This window comes from Larimichthys crocea, chromosome XVI (genome assembly GCF_000972845.2).
Source record: "Larimichthys crocea isolate SSNF chromosome XVI, L_crocea_2.0, whole genome shotgun sequence".
In the NCBI taxonomy this organism is placed as follows: Eukaryota; Metazoa; Chordata; class Actinopteri; family Sciaenidae; genus Larimichthys; species Larimichthys crocea.
Genome location: NC_040026.1, coordinates 20980957 through 21001828, shown reverse-complemented (window position 1 = coordinate 21001828; position 20872 = coordinate 20980957). Strand labels below are relative to the sequence as shown.

The 20872-nt window shown below is 41.8% G+C and overlaps 1 long non-coding RNA gene across 1 annotated transcript in view; it reads right to left on the bottom strand.

The window, feature by feature from the left end:
• The window catches only part of LOC113747819 (uncharacterized), a 45376-nt gene that overhangs the window by 17270 nt on the left and 7234 nt on the right, over positions 1-20872 (bottom strand). Inside the window, exons 2-3 of the long non-coding RNA XR_003463911.1 lie at positions 15539-15595; positions 15159-15337 (exon numbers count right to left, since the gene is read on the bottom strand). This is a non-coding gene — a long non-coding RNA (uncharacterized LOC113747819). The remainder of the gene's footprint in view (positions 1-15158; positions 15338-15538; positions 15596-20872) is intronic.

Below are 20872 nucleotides of genomic sequence, written 5' to 3'. Positions count from 1 at the left end.
CAGCTGTTTGTAATATTTCCTCTGAAGCTGCTCTGCACATTTGATTGTAAATTATGTTGCATGTTGGGGATCGAATAGGAAAGAGAGAGAGAGACAAAAAAAAAAAAGAGAAGAGGGAGGAATAGGGAGGCCCGGAGAAAGGAGAACATTTGGAGTTCAGCTTTGGATAAAGCAGCAATGTGTCCGCCTGTCTCTGTCTGAACCCTACAAGCTCTTTGTGAAGTATGCAAGAGCGACACATATACAGACACCTGGCGACAACAAACAAATGACCTTTGACATCCAGGGTAGACATCCCAACAACGACTTGAAGGTCCCAGCCTTTAAAAAGAGGAGAGCGTCTGGAAGGGAGACGTTGTTATAGAGAAAACAAAAGTAATCACCACCTGCTAAACCACAAAGTCACAACACTCTATTATGTGATCATAGTTTGCAGAGTTTCAGAGCTGTACGCAGGACAAGAATCTCTGGCGTCGGTCCAGTGCTGCCAGTGTTAGATCAAGTTAAGGGCGAGAATTCAGAAGGCATCGTGAGAGACTTTAATTTAAGAGGAAGATGCCGACATCAGACTCGTAATAATAATCTTGTGTTCGAATCAAAGAGTTAAACCCTTTGCTCTTTCACACCCATCTGCACTATGCGACTGCAGCTCCTCCTTCCAGCGGATGCTTTAGACATGATCCAGAGTTCTCACATTTCATCTCGAAGCCCACTCCCCCGTCACCTCCACCTTCCCCTTCCCCGTCCCCCTTGGAGTATGCCCACCCTCCAGTGAGTAATCCTCATCGGCCTAACGCATCCGCATTCGTCATCGGCCGCTCTGTGTTTACATGGCCCAGCTCGTGAAGTTTAGGGTGAGCCTAAATGCTGGAGACGACATGCACTAGAGGGGGCTCTTCGGTGGGTGTGATCCCAGCCAACCCTCATAAGGAGATGACTCGTTCAACACATAGAGTTTATGTGGCGTTTTCCTTTATCTGAATCAACGCCCCGAGGATAGAAGATGTTACATTTTGTGCTTGTGGGATAAACTCAGCTGAAGCTGTCAAACATTTAGGAATCAAGATGTTAGAAGTGAGCTTTGAACATGTTTCGAAATGTAATATTTACAAGCAGAGGTATGCAACAATGAATTTTCTTTATTTTAGTTTGCACTTCTAAAGATTTGCCCCACTTGTACCACATGCTTTCTCCACATTTCAAAAAGTGTTACACAGTTTGCTGAGACATGCTCGGGTCTTGATCTTCACACACCATCTGTTTACTTTTCCGCTTAGCACAGATATGAGAAACACCCGGCCAGGAGGTGGCATACTCAAGTCCTTCGTGGTAATAGTAATGTCCTTTGGTTTCATTTGCTCAAAGCTGCAACTTAACAGGGTTTTTAACCACAACTGGACTGCTATCACTTGAAGCAAACACATGGGCACGGTTTTTGCGACGTCATCTGTTGCGTCTCAGTTTAGACCTCCAGCTGACTGACACTAATTCCTCTGTCCTGACCCTCCTGTGAAATCCCAAGTGAGAGCAGTTCTGCTCTCCCATTGGCTCAGAGGCTGTTTTCTCTGGGTCTGAGGACAAGGCCTCACAGCATGATGATCCCACAGGGGTCGTACCTGCGTGGTTTTACTTCCAGCAGCACAGAGGCCTTGTTGGCAGACTACATCTGGAAAATATCTGGAAGTGTTGTGTACTCGTTATAACTGATAACACACTCTGAACCGGTCACTCTCAGGTCTTTACTTCAGGCATAATGCGAGCTAAAGAATGAGAAAAGACGAGACGCTCTGCTGCATGATTCATCCTCTCTGAACTCAAATGTTTGGGCTGCCAGCAGAGCTGAGTGCGATTAAACTCCCCCAGTGAAAAGGCTGCACAGCAGACAGAGACGTCACCACAGACTCCACCTTTTACCTCCTGATCTGCAAAGAAACGTGCAGATACTTATCGAAGTGAACTGTATCAGTGCACATATTCAGCATATATAACACTGATTCACTGTTTGTATTATAGAGGCATGTTCATGTTTAGGTGTGTGTGGGAGGAATATACGTAGCTGCAGGTAATATAAAAGACGTAGCCTGCTTGTTATGGCTTGTACTGCCCTAAAGGTACTGAAGCGACAGACTGAGGAATCACTTTCTCCCTCTTTACACACACACACACACACACACACGCACACACACGCACACACACACACACTATATATCTTTGCACAGCTGACTTTAAGGGAGGCGTCACAAAAACTAGTGGTAAAACAAGTATGCCGATCAGGGTGAAAGTTCATTTATGAACTTAGAAATAGTATTTTCACCAAGCAGCAACCCCCATCTCTGTGAAGTGAAGCGCCAAAAACTGCAGTTCCTCTAATGTCCACTTGAGGCTGGCTCCAGAAGTGAGTCAGTCTCCATAAGTCCCCATGTTCAAATGTCCAACTTCACAGCAGAAATAAACATGTTTACAGCCTGGTACAAAAAACAGTTTTGGTCTCTGTAGCTAATTTCCCCGTTCATGACAACTGTACTGAGGGTGAATTTATATACAACTCACCTGTTCACATTATATTAAGGCTTAAAGTTATGCAGGATTAAGAGCGTGGACGCTTTCGACAAAGAAGTCGAAAGCTCTGGAAAAAGATATAACGTGGACCAAAAGTTAGGGATTATTTTGTCAAGAGTTCAGATGTTTAGATTAATTAAAAAAAATGTTAAGTACAAGAAAATATTCTGTTTTCGAATGGTTACTTCAGTAAAAGTTTGGACGTATTATCAGTAAAAGTAATTAACTCATACATTTCCAGAGTATAAACATTTGAATAAACTACTTTCTGCTTTAACAATGTATCAATGTATGTAACAATCTTTTTGATCAACTACAAACAGTGTAAAATGTATAATATTTTCCGACCAAAGTACAAGTAGGCGGCCTCAAAACAGTATTCCAGTAACATATTTGAGCAAAATAATGATAATAACTTAATGACTTGTGTTTTAACTATAAAATACACAGATTTTAAACTGTAAAAGCATAAATCTGCCATTGAAACTGGGAAACGCATTTTAGCGAACCTTACAACTGAATGTATTAAATTTTTGGTCGGTGAGGAAGACAGAACACAAAAACACAAACCACAAAAAACCTTTTGGATGCAAGAAAATTTCCTCGGGCCCTAAAGAGGAAACAGACTTCACGTGTTTTCTGTAAAAATGACTTTACTCCTGTCTGTACAGGCTCCCTTGTGTTTCTCACAGCCTATGTTTAAAGCCTATATATATTTTCCTGTGTTATCACTGCTCACTGATTACTGCTCAGTAATTTAAACAAATGCCCTTTGTATAGGGTCCTCCACTCGGTGCTAACTCTGCTCTGTGGACAGAAGACACACAAAATGTGTCATTTGTTTGTCTTCCTGCGTGGTCACGGTAATCTGGTTTGGTAATCTGTATTTTAGTGTCTATAGGTCAGGGTGAAGATGGAATTAAAATGGCACATGACAAGACTTGTTTGATGAGTGCTTAATATGACCTATACAAACTGTTTTCTGTGACTAACCACTTCAGTCCTCGACTGTTTGAGGCCTGTTTTCATTTTTCCTCCTAAAGATTTTGTTTCCAAAGCTGAAGTCACAGCGCAGAGCCGAGCATAATTCAGCCAGCAGCTCAGCGTTTAAGTGATTCCAGATGTTTTAAGAGTTGAACAGCGCTGGGACAGAACAAAAAAAGATGTTTTCCTTTCCCCTCGTTTATCCAAGTTATTATCTGTTATGCTCATCCTCCTTTTCCTTTTCTTGCTTTCAGTCAGGGGGAATGTTACCTGTGTTTCTGGGCAACATTTGGGAATGACAATGTAAAAAAAAAAAAGTTTGGAAAATTTGGAACAAAAAATTCGTTCCGGTTAGAAGTGGGCGGAGAATCTCAGGGCTGTAATCTTTTCTGCTGTGAACTAGACAATAAAAACCTCTGCACACGTCACAAAAAGCTGCACTGCACACAGAGTGACAATCTCAGGAACCAACGCTGCATGCATCAACAAAAACACACCCCACCCCCACCATCAATCGATTATATGAAGTCATGGTTATGATAAAGCACTCCGAGGCAGGGAGAGGTCGGGTGGGACTGGGCTGGGTTTAGTGGGTGGGAGAAGGTGGAGTCTGGTACCTCGTGAACTCTCAGGAAGGACGCCCCAGGGTGGCTACTCTTAGAGACGTTTAAGGGGAAGAAAAGGGGCTGGAGGTGGGGGGTTGAGTGAAAAACTTCAGCAATGCGCAAGGCAGGTAGAGACAGGACAAAAAATTAAAGGAGAGAGAGAGGAAGAAGCTGCGAAATGTGTGAACGGGAGGCGGAGAGTGAAGATGTGGCAGACGAAACGAAAGGGAACCGGCCCCCAAAAATGTTGCTGCTCTTGTCTGTTCTTTGGCAAATACATTTTTTAAAAATGTTTCTACAGCTCAGAAACCCTGATACACGCAACCTCAGCCCAACAGATTATATTAAACAACATCCATATCTCTATTGCAGATGTTGGGGAGAGCAGACTGCGCCTCTGAAATTGTGTCTTGTTAAGCGGCCGAGCTCCAGGAAAACTGTTTGGAGGAGGAATGCAGGCTGCCGAGTGTCCTGACATGTTGAGGGAGAGGACAGAGTCCAGTGCTGGACTATATAATCTCTGGGATTAATATCTATGATCTCTGTAGCGAAATGCACGAGAATGATCATTTCCACCAATAGACCTGTCTAAGTTCTCTCCCCTGACGATAACCCAGGTGGCTGCAGCAGCTTAAATGCAGTCATTAGGAGTCTTGAAGGGGCAGGAAGCTGTGGATCCTGTCTTAAATGTGGGTGGCCACTGTCATTATCAGGTTAAGTGTAACCACTACACTTAATTAAAAGTCTAACCTCTGACTGATAGCCACACGCTGAAGCAATTCAGAAACTGGAAGGTGCCCACTCGACAACTCGATGATGACGTACCCACGTTTAATTGGGTTATTTGATGTTGCTGTACATCACCAGATCCTGTAATTCATAATTCATGCAGATTATACCCGTCCTGTCGTTGCACCTTTTTAAATTCTTTCCTGTGCTACACAATGCGCTTTAACCAAGACCATCTGTTTTGGATGAACTCAGATATTCAGTTCGCTTGAGATGAGATGATTCACTCTGTTCAGACTCTGCCTCACAAAAAGTGTTCATCATCAGAGGAGGAAAAAAAAAACACACTGCAGTGGAGAGGAAAATTTATATTTTTAAAAAAATATAAAATTTCAACACTGTAGCTTCACGTCCACATCCAACACTGAGAGTAAGTCAGACTGGATGTGGGTTAATGGTGTCAGATGGTACTCTAAGTGCATATTCATCCACCGTCACCACTCAAACTCAATTTTGCCAGAACCTCCTCCCTCCCCTCCTTTTTCCCCCCACTGTGGTCGATTCTTACTTTTTTTTTTTTTTGGTCTCGACACTGTTTTTGTTCCTCCTCTTTGCATCTCGGCCAAGTATACTCCCTTTGTTGATGTGGCAGGCCTGGGAAATGAAAAGTTGATACTTCATGTCAAGCAAAGATGAGCACCTCCTCTTTTTTGCTTGCAAACGTGGACAGAAAAGAAAAAAAAAAAGATAATTCGGGACCAATAACACTGGATGTCAGGTTAGCAAAGGGCTAGTGGTGGCCAGCAAACACCACCCATCTTTTTCTGTCTCTTTTATGTAATTTTAACACATTTAAATCCATTTAGCAGTGATCTGTGTTGATGCACACACATGCACGCTCATGTTCATCAAAAGCAACGACCATTAACCTCCATATTTTGTCCATTTAAGCCCAACTTCATCTTACTATTTGACTCTGGAGCTACAATAAAAACAGATACCTAAAAGTGTTTTTTTGTTTTTTTTGAGAAATGATTTGATTTCCATCTACAGGCCCAGGAAAAAGAACAAAACTTTCATGGCCTTCAGTTTCTCCGACATGTAAATCTGTCCAAGGGGAGCAAGAAAGAGAGAGAGAGACTAATAAATGACAGAGCAAGGTGCGTTTCAGAGCCAGTGAACGAGCTCTCGGTGAGTTTCCATGATGTGATGTGGAGAGAGGGAGAGAACCAGACATCTTGCCTCTCATTCCAAAGCAAAGCTGAACACAAACCAGGGAGGGACATGACACTAATCTAAATATGGGCAGCCGGCTGGAGCCAATCACAGTGTGAGCATATATGATCTCCCGCCCACTCCCAACTCACCCCGAAGCCTCTCTGCCAGTGCTTATTGTAGTCAAACATGTGACGTGGAGACCTCTAAAGCTGCTGTTTCTTCTTACCATCCCTAACCCGTCTGGCTCAGATCCGTCTGTTCTTTTCTTTTCTGTATATCTTTCATGGTATTTCCTCTGAAGTCTGTGTCCTATAGCTGAAACACTCAGTGCATATATAACAATGTATGAATGCATAACATCTAACAAAATTATCGTAGCACGTGGCTGCATCTTTGTCTTCCTTTTCGAAATTTCCATGCTCATAAACAACTTGCTATTTGCAAAAAAAACAGACCACATGCTGCATAAAACCCATCAAACTTATAATAAATCAGCTCCAAACTGAGCCGTCAAAGTCAAAACTTTGATACCAGGCCGCTCCGTCTAAGCTGTGACGTGGAACCTTAACCCGCATCGTGCAGTTTCATGTGGGCCTGGCCTGAGTGGCGCTAAATCCGGGTTTAAATTCTTGCAGTGTGCATCTGGTCTTTAAGGTGTTGTCCAGTTGAATCAGTGCACCCTTCCCCCACATGTGAGCAGCTGCCAACATCACATAAATTGTGTTTCTCCTGATCACCGACAGAAGGCGTTTAAACTTCCATGAGCTGCAGAGCTGCTTTTCACTTCAAACAGTCAGAGGTTGTCTTATACTGCCAATAGCCACACGATATACTTGGTTGTAAGGATGTCAGCATCTCATAAAGCTTAATTGTGAGCTCTCTTTGGAACGGCGAGGTTGCTTACAGGCAGGGGGTCACGGCTTGAGAACACAAGCTCCTGTTTGTAGCTGTGGAAAACCTGCCACCCCATCTTTGGTACCCTTACCCTTCTACCTCTGCTACCCATTAGCTGGAGGGTAGGAGGCTGCTTTATGGAGCCCTGACACTGGGGAGCCTGATCCTGGCTCAGCTTAATCTGCTGAATAACCAGCAAAGGCCCAGTGGCAACAATCAGCTTAAGTAGCAAAGACCCTAAACATTATTCTACTTGGATTTCATGCCAGACAAAGTTAGAGACCGGCTAGCAAACACAACACAGTGGAGGATTTAGCAGCTAAAGAAGACAAAGTTTTTCTCAAGAGGTGGTGGAGACCAAAGCAGAGCTAAAAGGAGAGAGAATGTTGGACACAAACACGTTTCTTTATGCAGCATTGTTTGCTCTTAGCTCATCATTGCGGATCCCAGGACGATCCGAGACCAGATGGGCTACGTAGTCCCTCCAGCAGGTTCTGGGTTTGCCCCAAAGTCTTGTCCCAGTTGGGAGAAAGAACAAGAAGACCTCCACAGGAAGGTGCAGAGGAAGCATCCTAACCAGACGCCCGAACCACCTCAGCTGGCTCCTTTTGACGTGAATGATGTCCGAGCCACCTGGCGGTCGAAGCTCATTTCGGCCGCTTGTATCTGCGATCTCATTCTTTCGGTCACTACACCACCAAAGCTCATGACCATAGGTAAGGGCTGGAACGTCGATAGACTGGAAAATCGAGAGCTTTGCCTTCTGGCTCTGCTTGCTCTTCCTCACAATGGTCCAGTACAACATCCGCAATACTGCAGATGCTGCACCAACCCGTCGGTCCACCATCTTCCCATCTCTTGTGAACAAGCCCCGGAGATACTCCTTCGCTTGGGGTATCATAGTTGTGCAACAACAACAATGATGAATGAGGTCGCACTTTTCCATATTAATTATATTTCCACCATAAAACATTATAATGCGACCTACAATGGGGCCCTTTGAGACCCTTCTGCACATTCTGCAAGGGCCCCAAACTGCTTTTCTGGCTCCCAATTAAGCAAGAGAAGCACCTAGAGCTATTGTAAAAACACCCAGGGGTGCTGAAACACCTCAAATAAAGAGCCCTTGATCTACGCAGTTAGTAAATAATGAGCGCAGAAAAAGGGCCTCTCTTAAACGTGGACATGCTACTGAGGGCCCTTGAGTATGAATCTCAACTTACTCTAATAAACACTCGCATAAAATCGCCTTTTTTTCCCTCCTTCATACAAACAGAAGCCGGTCTTTGATGTAGCGTTACGACAGCAGAGCCTCCCAATACATTTTTATGATAAAAGACAACAGATGTGACGTCCACGCGCAGAAATAAAGATAATTTTCTTAAACTGTGAACAGCGCGTACTGAATAATTCACATTTGGTCTTCGCTGAGGAAAATTTCCAGTGAGACGCTTGTTTCAGTGAATATCGATCACACATTTGGCCGCCGCAGAGACAATGTTCGCTCAGGTTGCAGCACCAGCATCCAAAAAACATCTGGTTTTGTCACTCTTGGACGGTTTCATGGCTCAGCCATAAAACACATCTTACTAGGATGTGACTGGAAAAGATATTTGGCAGGACAGAGCGGGGGAGAAAAAGACAGCGGTGTTTGGAAAAGTTTTAGGAGGATTTCTCTACCTGTGTTAAAACATATCTAATTTGGGATGGAAAATATGCGTGTTTATGTGAGAAGATAGGATCTCTGATTGTTTTTTCGTATATTTCCAGCCTGTCTGGACTTTAATTTCTCTGTAGCAATCAAGATCATACTTTTTAGTTGAGAGCTCATAGTTTCCAGCCTGGATTTTTTCGGATCTTTCTTTAAGCGACTCCCTTCAACTAAGATCAATAAGGGATTTTGGAGAATTTATGCTTCTCTCAGTCGACCTTGGTGACTTAGTGACTGCTCAAAGGGCTAACTCCTAAGACGCTATCAAGCCAGGAACATGCAAGATCTCTCTGATATATTATTTTTCTCTGTAATGGACTGTTTACACGCCTCCTTAACTTAGCAAGCTCCTCAAGCTCAGACGCTGATGGTTGTGTCTAGATGGTAACCCTAGATTTGTGAAGCTCTTGCTCTACTTGTACATGTTGTTTTCCTGGAGAAGCCAAAAGTCAAGGTCAACTTCAACTTTTCCTAAACCAAACCAAGTAGTTTCAGTGTCTATATCTAACCAGACGGTGACTGAAAACTGGAAATAATAAGTGAACTTTGTCTGTCTACGTTTGGCTTCACATTGGACACAATCGCCAAGGTGGCAGTAGTTCAGTCTGTAGTGACTTGGTTGGAAAACTGGAGGGTGTCTGGTTCAAGTCCAGCATGGACAACAGTATGGAGCATGGACTGGTACCTGGAGGGCAACGTGGCACTGCCGAACCCCTAACTGCTCCCATCACTCCACCATCTCTCACCAAATCTTCTTCTTCAAACCCTTGAAATGTCCAACCCATTCATTGACAACAAACTCCATCCTTTATGGACATTATCGCTCTTTAAAATAACAGATTAAAGTCTTGGTTTTCTCCTCATCTGACTGCAGATGTGCTTCAAGTTTTAAGCGATTCCCGGTACATCTGAGTCAAGTGCGACTGTCCTGAAACAAATGCGCATGTGAGGGTTCACCAATCTAGGCTTACCAAGCTAAACAACAACACAGTCTCTAAATATACCTCGACAAACGAGGTTAAATAAAAGTTATTGGCAGCTCATCATGTTGGACTTTCTAGCTCTGTCGTGAACTCAACGTGAGAGATAATTGTTATAAATGCTGATGTGGCTGTGACTCAGAATGAACAGCTTGCTCCGTATTTCAGGGTTTTGTCACTTGACGTGCGTGAATAAAATTCATCATAGGGATTTAAATTTTGGAGAAGAGTTTCTAGACGAGCTGAGCTTTTATTTGAATTTTATTTTTAACTGTTACTAAACTGGGGCTCCCACAAAATGGCTGCACTTGAACACCCTCCAAGTTTACTCTGTCATTCAAATTCTTGTTTAAACACTGGCCAGATCAGCTAGAGGAGAGAGGCAGTCTGTCGTCTTTCCTTCCACCATCTTTGTCTCTCTCTTTTCTCTTTGTCTATACCTTCCACCCTCTCTTTTTTCCTTCTCTCTCTCTCTCTCTCTTCATCCTTCTCTTCAATTCTTTCTCTCTCTCTCTTGACTCATCCAGGCAGAAGCCCAGGAATAATAGGAGACAGGAAAGAAAACTCCACAGCGGCTGAGTGCGTGGGGCCAAGAACCAAGCCCAGTGGCCTCTTTTTTTTCTTCCTCCATGCTATAACCCTCTAATTTAGCATTTATTTTAGGATGAGAGTTTATTGAGCTCAAGTCTGAGTCCACTGCAAGAAGCCTGGGACTAACTGGCCTCTGAACTCATCTACGACTCACTCATCAGACGACAATGGGTTTTATGCCATCGTTGTGTTGGCTGAGAGAATATGGAAACTTACAGCACACCAAGGCTCATCATGTGTTATTAAGTATGATATAATATCACCTGAGAGGCAGGACATGTCAAAAAACCTGGATGCCAAAAGGAGGTGTTTTTGTCTTTATGTGGAATTTTTTTAAAGATGCAGTTAAATGCAGAATTGCAGGGACCAGCGCAGCCTCTGTTAAAATTCCAGTTGCCACACAGCTCAGTAACGGGACAATCTGTGTGAGCTCACCTGGTTTCAGAAACATCCAGGTGTCCGTGTAACATAACCGCATGTGCAGGTGCAAAAAGAACAGCTAAAAAAAGAAAAAAAAAATTATAGTTCTTAGTTTTAATGATAGCAGACGCCTTCAGTGGGCATGGCCCGAGCACTGGCTGTCACAGAAGATGAATAATGAGAGGAAACATTATGTGAGCCTTCAGCGACGGATTATGACTTTATATTTACTGGCACCAGGAGAAAGTCTGATCTTTTTTGACTGCTTTTGATACAGAAACTGGAGCATAATTAGTACCTGCAGCAGCTTTTTTTTCATGAAAAGTCTGAATATAATTCACAAGGTAACACCTGGAACACTGAACTACACCGTGCAGCCTGTAAATCTAAAAGAAATGCGAGCAAATGTTAACATGTGGGTTAACCCTAACCCTGTCCAACGATAATCATATTTCACCGACTGCTCAGTCACTGAAATACACGTATCTAAAGTTTGGGTCTGGACACCAGATATTTCATATAATATCTCAACATACTACCTGATAGATTGTCAGAACAGGCCTTTCCTGTAGTGCCAAAAACTAACTGCAGTTCCTCAAATGTCCACTTGAAACTGGCTCCATAACTGCTCTTTTTTAATCAACAAAGACAAATCCAAAAATATATGAAATGGTCCAACAGCAACGTGACAGCAACCTGAGTATAGAAAGAAACTTTAATAACTTACTGGTATGGACGAACACAAAGCAGCTCGGGAACGGGAAAGAGAAACAATCTAAGAAAGACAAGACAGGAATTAGAAGTAGACGAGACACAGACAGGGTAGAACTACAAGTTAGGTAGACAGCTAGGTGCCGTTACAGATGGTTTGTCATCATCTGTGTAACTCAAGGTCGACTCGTAACTTGTAAAACCGCTGATGAAGAAGTCGAAAGCTCTGGAAAAAGATACATGGACCAAAAGTTAAGTGTTTACATCATTAGGTTAATAAACTGCAAGTAAATATTCTGTATTCGAATGGATACTTCAATAAAAGTTTGGACCTATTATCAGTAAAAGTAATTAATTCATTTCCAGAGTTTAAACATGTGAATGAATTTCAAACTACTTTCTGCTTTAACAATGTATCAATGTATGTCGCAATCTTTTTGATCAAAGTAAAATGTATAATAATTTCCGACTAAAGTACAAGTAGGCGACCTCAAACCAGTATTCCAGTAATGTATTTAAGCAAAATAAACTTAATGACAGATTTTGAACTGAATTTACAAAACTCACCTCGCCAAGCATAAATCTGCCTAAAATGGGGAAACACATTTTAGCGAACCTTACAATTTAATATATTAAATTTCTGGTTTGGGACGAAGACAGAATAGAAAAAAATGTTTTGGATCTGTCGACTGGAAGCAAGAAAGTTTCAAGAGGAAACAGACTTCACGTGTTTTCTGTAGAAATGATCTTACTCCTAACTGTCTCTACAGGCTTAAAGTTATGCAGAATTAAGAGCGTGGACGCTCTGATTGACAGGTGGGTGTTGTTACAGATGGCAAGGCGTCAGGTTCTCCGATGATCCACGTCGTTTAGATCAGCCGGGAAGCGACACAGGACTTTGAGCGTGACATATACTGACGTATACTGTGAATGCTGTAGAGTCTCGCCTGAGGTCATGCTGGTCGAGTCTTGTTTTTGCCATTTCTAAATAAAACATACATGCAATAAACTAATATTTGCAATCCTCTGTATATGTAAACTGTGTGGACAACAACAGACAACTTTCGATATAATGTCATGCAGCCTCAACATATTCCTGTCATAGTTGCCTGCACACACTACTCTTTACCAGACTTCTGTTAGTGAACATCGAGCCCCTCCTGCCCTGCACCCACTTCCAATGCTCCACGTTCTATAAATAACGGAAACTCATTTATTAGGATAGATCATTTGTATAATTTGCACGGCACAGTCCAAACACACATCCCCACTACCACCACCACCACCATCCTCCATACTTCCTCTCACATCTGAAAGCCGTTAGCCGTGCATTTTCAGGGTGACACAAGAGGCAAGCATAAATCTTAACTCCTCCTCCTCCAGCAGGAGCAGCAGCAGCAGCAGTGGAGGATTCTGAACATGTGGCTGGCACCAGGATGCCTCATCATGCATGAAATTTCTTCCCTTGAAGCCCCTCGTGGTAGAGTCTCAACTTGGCAAACGGTAGACACCTAAACGCCACAACTAAACGCCAAATTTCTTCACAAGACATGGCTCGTAAAATGTCTAAAAGTTGACTGGAATGAGCTTAGAATTTGGACTTGACACCAGTATTAGTTGATGCAGGATGACCTAAATATTACACTTTGTGCATTTCACACAAAAACTGTCTGATTTCGTACATTAAAATATCGAAAAATGAACCTTAACTCGACTCACTCTTTCTTTCTATTTGCCTGCAACACGTTTCCTCTGCTGGACAACACACAGGAAACTGCAAGTTAGACAAAGACGTCTCTCTTGACTGCAACTGATTACTGAAACTTTGCTATGAGTATGTTTGATCAGAATATGTTTACACCACTGAGAGATGTGGCACTCTCAGACTAAACTCCAACATATCTGACACCTTTTGATTCAGGTTGTCGTGACCTATAATGGATTTTTTTGAGGACAAAGATGTCTGCCAGCTGCAGCAGCTCAGCGAGAACAATCGCAGAACAGGGGAAGAGAGAGAAAGCATCTAACGTGGCATGAAAAGAGGAGGTGGAAATAAGGGTGGAAGAAGGAGTGAGGAGAAGACGGCGGCTGTGGCCATTTAAATGGCTCGAGTCGTATACACTCCCTCGGCTAAACAGCGGGTTAAGAGAAGTCATTTTTGCCCATGCTGGATGTTAGGGGAGGGAGAACAGACCACACTGCATTCTTCTGCATTGAGGTCACTTTTTTCTTCTCAACCATTCTGAAGCACTCAGCAAACTTTCGGGCCGGACTGCAGGCTCGATCTAACGGAGCGCCGAGGGGATCTACTGCACATGCTCAGAAGTGACGGGTGTTTCCAAAACAGACATCATAGAGGCATCAGAGGAAGAATTCATTAAGATGCAACAATAGACTTTAGGAAACCTAATTACAGATCTCCAAACATCCGCCACGTCGAGTCTTAAGAAGCTGTGGATGCCTTTCTTACATGCAGATCATATATATCTAAGATTAGCTCCTCTTTAAAGTAAGTTAATACACCATTAAACGTCAGAGACTGGCTGCTTTTATATATTTACACACAGGGCCACAGAGTAAACAGTAAAATTAATTTATAACATGAATAAATCTGCATTTAAATTAATCCTGTGCAAAGAAATTAAAGATCTTTACAAATATAAACAGTAAAAATAGAATTAAAATGTTTATAGAAATAAGAAATAGAACTACAAACAGAGATAAAGGCTATGTACATTTAACTTAGGCTGTAGACGCTGATTGAAAGTCACAACATTTTTAGCAGAGGTGGTGTAAATGGAGTTATTGGCGTGATTAAGTCTAATTCAAAAGATAAATAAAAAACCCAGCAGAGTCTGGATGCTTTTATGTGTAGCGATGAGTGTGAATGTGAGTGTGAATAGTTGTACAGTGTGTTCCTCGCCTCTTGCACAATGTCAGCTGGGATCGGCTTCAGCCCCCACCATGACCCTGATCAGGATAAGACGTCCTCAAAGTCCTCAAACAAATGAAGTTGACCGTCATTACCTTCCAACATAACTGTATGAGCTTTTTCTGCAGGAGCGTTCATACGAACATTTTGAGATCAGAGTCACACTCTTTTATTTTACTCTTTTGTCTTTATTTTACTCCTTTTTTTATCTGGTTTTGATACATGTATTTTTACGTCTTATGTGATGGAAAGGAGGCCGTCTGGCTTTTCTGTTTGGCAACACCTGGAAGCTGCTCAACGTCCTCCCTGAGCACATTCTTCATATATTTTTACAGTCTATCTATAACTCTGTCATGAGTTGGTGTAATCTGTATCTCTTCCTGAGGTTTCCTTCCTTTTCTTTTTTCCCTTTTAAAAGGATTTTTTTGGGGAAGAATCTAACAGTAGTATTTTGTACAAATCGTTGAAACTGAATTTGATTGTCAAATTTGTGAGATTGGACTAAAGAAGATAAAAATTGACTTCCTTGATTCCTGATTTCCTTATTTGAGCAGATCACTTCAATATTTCAGCTGTCCACAGACCACAAACTGTCAGAAAATAAGCTCACGTCAAGCCATGAAGGGAAATGCAAGCCTGCTGCTTATTATGGCGTCCAAACTCAGAATCAGGAGGAATCAAGCCGATATTAGTGTCACCGTAATATCGACAGACAGGTTAGACAGGATTGGTAAGAAAGACATGGCATTACTTTCCCAGGACCTTAAAAAACGACATTTTTTCTCACACAGATAAAACAAACAAACACGCTGAGTGTCATTTACCTCGGCAAATCATTCCTGTGGTTTCCTGCTCGGTCCTGGAGGGAGTCCTACAAATCCGAGCTAAGAGCCATCTTTTCATCCTTCGCTGCCAAACGCTGATGTAATGTCAAGAACTGGGAACTGGGGGCCTTAAGAAAACATCATTGACAGGGTGTGAAGGGAGGCATTGTGCCGTTTACCTGAAGAAAGAGCAACAAGTTGTCAGAAGGTAACACTGACTCAGAGACTCAAATCAAAGCGTACAAGACGCGATAAGGAAGTCTTCAGTTAATATTCAGTTGATTTTTCATCTAATGTGAGATAAAGTGCATGTGTATGAAACTTGTTGAGCTCTTGCAGAGGCCCACATTGTTTCTTCTCCTCCATATGACTTAGCTTACCTTTGAAACCATCACATATGGTGCACAGATGAATCCTCTATCCTCTCCACTGAGGTGCTGCAAAGAGAAAAGATATAAAACATGAGTTTTTTGAGATTATTACACTCGTATCACGACCACTGACGGTATAAAGAGAGGACGGCGTTTCTGAAAATCCATGTTGGCTGTCCTGTCTCTTTCACCTCCTGGTTAATCTAAAAATCAAACCAAAAAATAAGTCAAACAGTCAAAAAGAACTAAACACACAGAAGTGAAACAGATGTTGCTATTTACGTTTACTTTACTAAATGCACAGAGGGTTCACACAGATCATCTAGCTCTCTGCAAGACAAACAAATAAAGAGTATCTTTGGAATCATAACTGGGGGGAGAAATGCTCTGCACACTTTAATGTCTAATAATAATAATAGCAATAATAACATGTATGATGGTTTGCATGGTGTGCTGGTGCCTGAAAACATTGCTTTATATTGATTAGATGTAGAGTTGCAGAGTTGCATTTAGTAAAGTAAAAGAGAACAGACTGGTCCTGGTCAGCGTTGGGAGAAGTACTCAAGTCTTGTACTTAAGTAACAGCTACAGTAAGTACCAGTGGTAAAAGTACTCATAATGCAGAATGACCCATTTCAGAACAATGCACAATATATTTATTAAATATTAAATACTGATGCTGATATATTAAATATTGATGCTGATAAAGTTACCATGTGCAGTATTATTTATATCATGGCCACTTTACCTTTAGTACTCGATTTGCGCACCTGTACGTCTCTCAGTTGTTTGTTTTTTTGTTTATTGTTTATTGTTCTGTCTGTTCGTTGTGTATGCCCTTTTTATTTTACTGTATATACTATATACTACTATATACTATAGTGTATATTATATATTTTCTGCTGCTGTTACGAGTGAATTTCCCCATTGTGGGGTAAATAAAGTATAATCTAATCTAAACTAATCTAATCTTAAGTTTCCGAAGTAAAGAAGTGCAAGGATCTGAGCACTAGTAGATTTTTCAGTGACCAGTATTGTTAATAAGTTTTGATTTTATGTTATTGATGCATTAACATATCCCATATTTTCTGAACTGAGTGAAAACCTTGTGCGTCAAGTTAAAAGCCATGTTTCTGCACATCATTTTTTTAAATCCGTGTAAGAGGTTTAATGTTACACTACAAATAAACTTGCCAATGACACTCTGGGATTTCACTGCCTGAGATAAGTTATCTTTGTTTTCTCTTTCCTGCTGGTGTCCAAAAGAAATATCCAGGTTGAACAGCGGAAGACTAATGTCTGTAACTTCTGCTTGTCTGTATCAGGGAAAGTTATTGAGAGAGAAAATCCTACATGATGCATTCTGCCAAAGATGTAATAAAGTGACAGCTTGTACTTTATTGTCTCAGTAGTAAAAACCTGGGACATAGTGTACAGGGCAGTCATTTACTTACCATGTAATCAGCTTTTATTAATATTTAGGGTTCCTGTTCGAACCTCCCTGAGCAGATTGGGGCCTTTCTGTGTGGAGTTACCTGGCGTCCTCCCGCTAAATAATAGTTTGATAACAAGCGGCAACTTCTGCGGCTGTGAAGTGAAACCAATGCAGAAGTGCCAAAAACTGCAGTTCCTCAAACGCCCACTTGAGGCTGGATACAATATCAGTTAATCTCCATAAGTCCCCATATTAAAATGACTTCACAGCAGAAATAAACATGTTTACAGCCTGGTACAAAAAACAGTTTTGGTCTCTGTAGCTAATTTCCCCGTTCATGACAACTGTACTGAGGGTGAATTTATATACAACTCACCTGTTCACATTATATTAAGGTTTAAAGTTATAAAGGATTAAGAGGTCTACAGACGATCCACGTCTTTGTCGATTTTTAGATTAGACTGGAGGCAGAAGATGCCACATTATGAGCCTTCTCTTTAGAAACCGTCATGGATACATCATCCACTCTTTATACTGACAATGGTTAATAATAGGCTAAACTGCCCATATGTCTCTACAACCCTGATAAGGATAAGCCGTTACAGACAGATAACCAAGTCATCACAACACAAATGGAGAGTGCTTCCAGCAACAGTTTAAGCATGTGATTTAAATTCAGATATGTTTAGGTAATGAGACATTCCTATGGTTTAAATATGCATCCTGAATATCATTGTTTTAGCAGCGTAAAAACTGGGACGTTGTTAATTTTCGTTTCTGGGGCTGAGGGGAGAGTATGAGTCATCCGACAGATGGGAATTTTTTCCCTACATAGTTACAGGCTTCCTTATTTCCATTCCCAGTCTGCCTTAGCTTGAGGTGTCTACTCTGCTTCTTTTTCTCTGTTTCTTGCTTTTATAGAAGTTTAATATTTAAAGAAATCATTTCCCTTTGAAGCCATTTGAGAACCTAACACCTCCTTCTAATCATCATTCTCTTCTCTCTTTGATTCTTGTTCTTTTTTCCTCTCTTTACCTCCTACTTTCCTCTGTTTTTCCTCACGCGTGAGCATCTCAGTAGGCCGCAGTATTTATTGAATGCTCGCAGAAGGGGCGGCAGAGCAGAGCAGAGCCGGAGTAACGACATTTCCAGACAGGAGGTTTCTGAGCTCATTTCCCACCAATCATTCCTTGCGAATTCGCTTTGCTACAGAGACGAACTTCAGCCTCAAATCAGAGCGCTTTGACATTATTTAATAGGATTAAAGTTTACAACTAGTGGTACAGGGGATATATCAAAGTACAGCATGACTAAGACATTTGCAAAACATAGTAACATAGACTGTAAGGATGATCCTGAAAGTTTTAATAGGCATACTGGTGTCGTATTTAGATAATGCAAAGGACTAAAAGAGGAGACTAGGGATAAAAGGGCACGGCGGTGAAGTTAAAGCACTGACTAACTTTCCCAGATGTTGGGAAAGACCGGCGTCAAACCACCCCGAAGAGACTGCAGGTCAACTGGAAACTACGTTCAAGAAGGAATGAGAGAAAGGCTTCACTTTACTCTTCAAAGTGCATCAGTAAAAACATCAGCCAAGGATTACAATATCACAAATTTCTTAAAAGTTTTAAAACAATTTGTAGGTGATGATTCAAAATAGTTCCTGACTAATGTAATTTGGAGAAAACTTGTGTCACTTTTTCCCTTTTTTTTTCCTGTGTGTGTGTGTGTGTGTGTCGAATATTCCATCCATCCCATCTCCACATCATTGTGTCAACCCCCCTTTCTCTCTCTCTTTCTCTGCTTTGGCTCTCCCACGTTCACATTTTCAGCTATTGTGGCAGTGAAATATGACGCTCGCATGCACGGTTGGGGCTCTCGTGACCTCTGACGTTGCACTAACACGCAGAGAATCAACATAAACGTCGTCGCATGACTTGTTGGTGTAATGGCGAGTTATTTGTCCTGGAGCTTGTGCACAAACTAACTTGTTAAACCTTAAAGGATTAAGCTTTTGCTTTTGAACATTAAGTCAACTACTTCAGATAAACTTCTCACTATGCTCTCTCTCTCTCTCTCTTGCCTTTCCCCCTGTTTTTAGTGGTGCCATACTCTGCCAGCACTCTTGCACATTATCTGAAGTCAGGGAAGGATCCAGTCATATTTTCCATCCACTCTCGGTGTCTGACTGGATGTCTGCGCTGGTGGGAGAAAGGAGAGAAGGCAGGGAGAGAGAGAAAAAAGAGGGAGGAGATGGAGAAGTGGAGTTTTGGATGGGGGGCTGGGATGGTGTAGAAATCCAGATGCAGACACAAGAAGAAGAAGAAAACCAGACCAAGAAATAAGAGGGGAAAAGACTTTACTGTTCTGTGACAGAAACAAAGACAACAGATAGCCTGTGTAATGCAAATCCTGAAAAAACATGAACCATGTGGGTATGGAGAGGAGACCAGATTAAAGACTTCTTAATCAAAAGTTCTTCATTAAGCCAATAAAGGACGTGGTACCATGATTTTGGGTTCCCCCACCACCATTTTCTCTCACGCCCCAAAGGGGAGGTGATGCATCATGATGGGTGGAGCACACGAGAGGCTGGGCTGCAGTCTTAAAAACAGTTTGAATTATTTAAATAAAGTTGTTGTTCACATCAGTTAATTTAATAATTAGTGATTATTACATGCACAGTATGTATAGGGTCCAACAAAGATTTTGCATATGATTTAAAACAAATATTATTACTTATATTGGAACTACCATCACTGGGAATGATTATATTGATCAAATGTAAGTTATACTTTGGAAAGAAAAAGACTGGACTAAGACTTGAGACCATTTATGGAAGAATGGACCGAACCAGTCCTTCATACCCGCCCAGGTCTTCTCAGTTAAAAGTGGACGACTAATGATGCCATGTTGATAAAGACCGCTAAATATGGAGAACTCATCTTACTCTGCGTTTGTGTCCGAACCACAGTGACTGTGGATCATAGGTGCGTTTGCTCAACATGGTGTTAGATGCGTAGATGCTGCTACAGCTGACAGAAGAACAAAGAACAACACTGATGGAAAAGTTGTGTTGGCTCTTCTTCTGACTGGTTTCAGTCAGAGTTCGACTACGTTGCATTGTTTATTGGTCTGACTGGTTGAAGTTTGCCTGTGATAACAGACTGAGGACACAGTCAGGTTAATTCCCCGTCTGTTTCCAGTCTACCTCCTGACTGTGGCTTCGTATTTAAAGGACAGATATGAAAGTGGTGTCAGTCTTCTCATCTAACTCTTGGCAAGAACATCAATAATCTTCCTGTATGACATTGGGTCAAGATTATTTTGTCAAACTACTCTGTCTAAGTTCAAGAATTAACTCAATATTTGGCTTTACTGGTTACAAACCAGCCTACCAGCTATCATACTCATTGACAATAAACATCTGTACAGTAGCACAGATTCCAACTGTCCATTGCTGGCGCAGTAAATGACTGTCCTCAATGTAAATGACTACTGTAGTGGTGGTAAGAGTGGTGCTCAGCCAGCAAAGACAAACCCCAGCCTGGAGACTAAAGAGAAAAGTCAGGTCTTTATGAGATGATTGCAGTTCACATTGGGCTCCACTAGAACTAACAGTCAGAAGTGGGCTGAAGCGTTCACCCTGTAATTGAGCATTTACCCATAACGCCGCGTGGAAGGCTCTCTCTCTCTCCCTTTTTTCTTTTTTTCAACTGATGCTACAGATTTGAATGAACTTGCAGAGTCTGGGCCAGAGCTGGGAGGTTTATTTTCACGGAGGCGACTGGTGTAGTCACAGTAGTTATTTGCTCGTCTGTACACGTACACGGCAGACTCGAGCTGTCCTGACTGTGACTGAGGATCCCTGTTTGTAAAGGACTTATCATATCAGGTTTTTATTA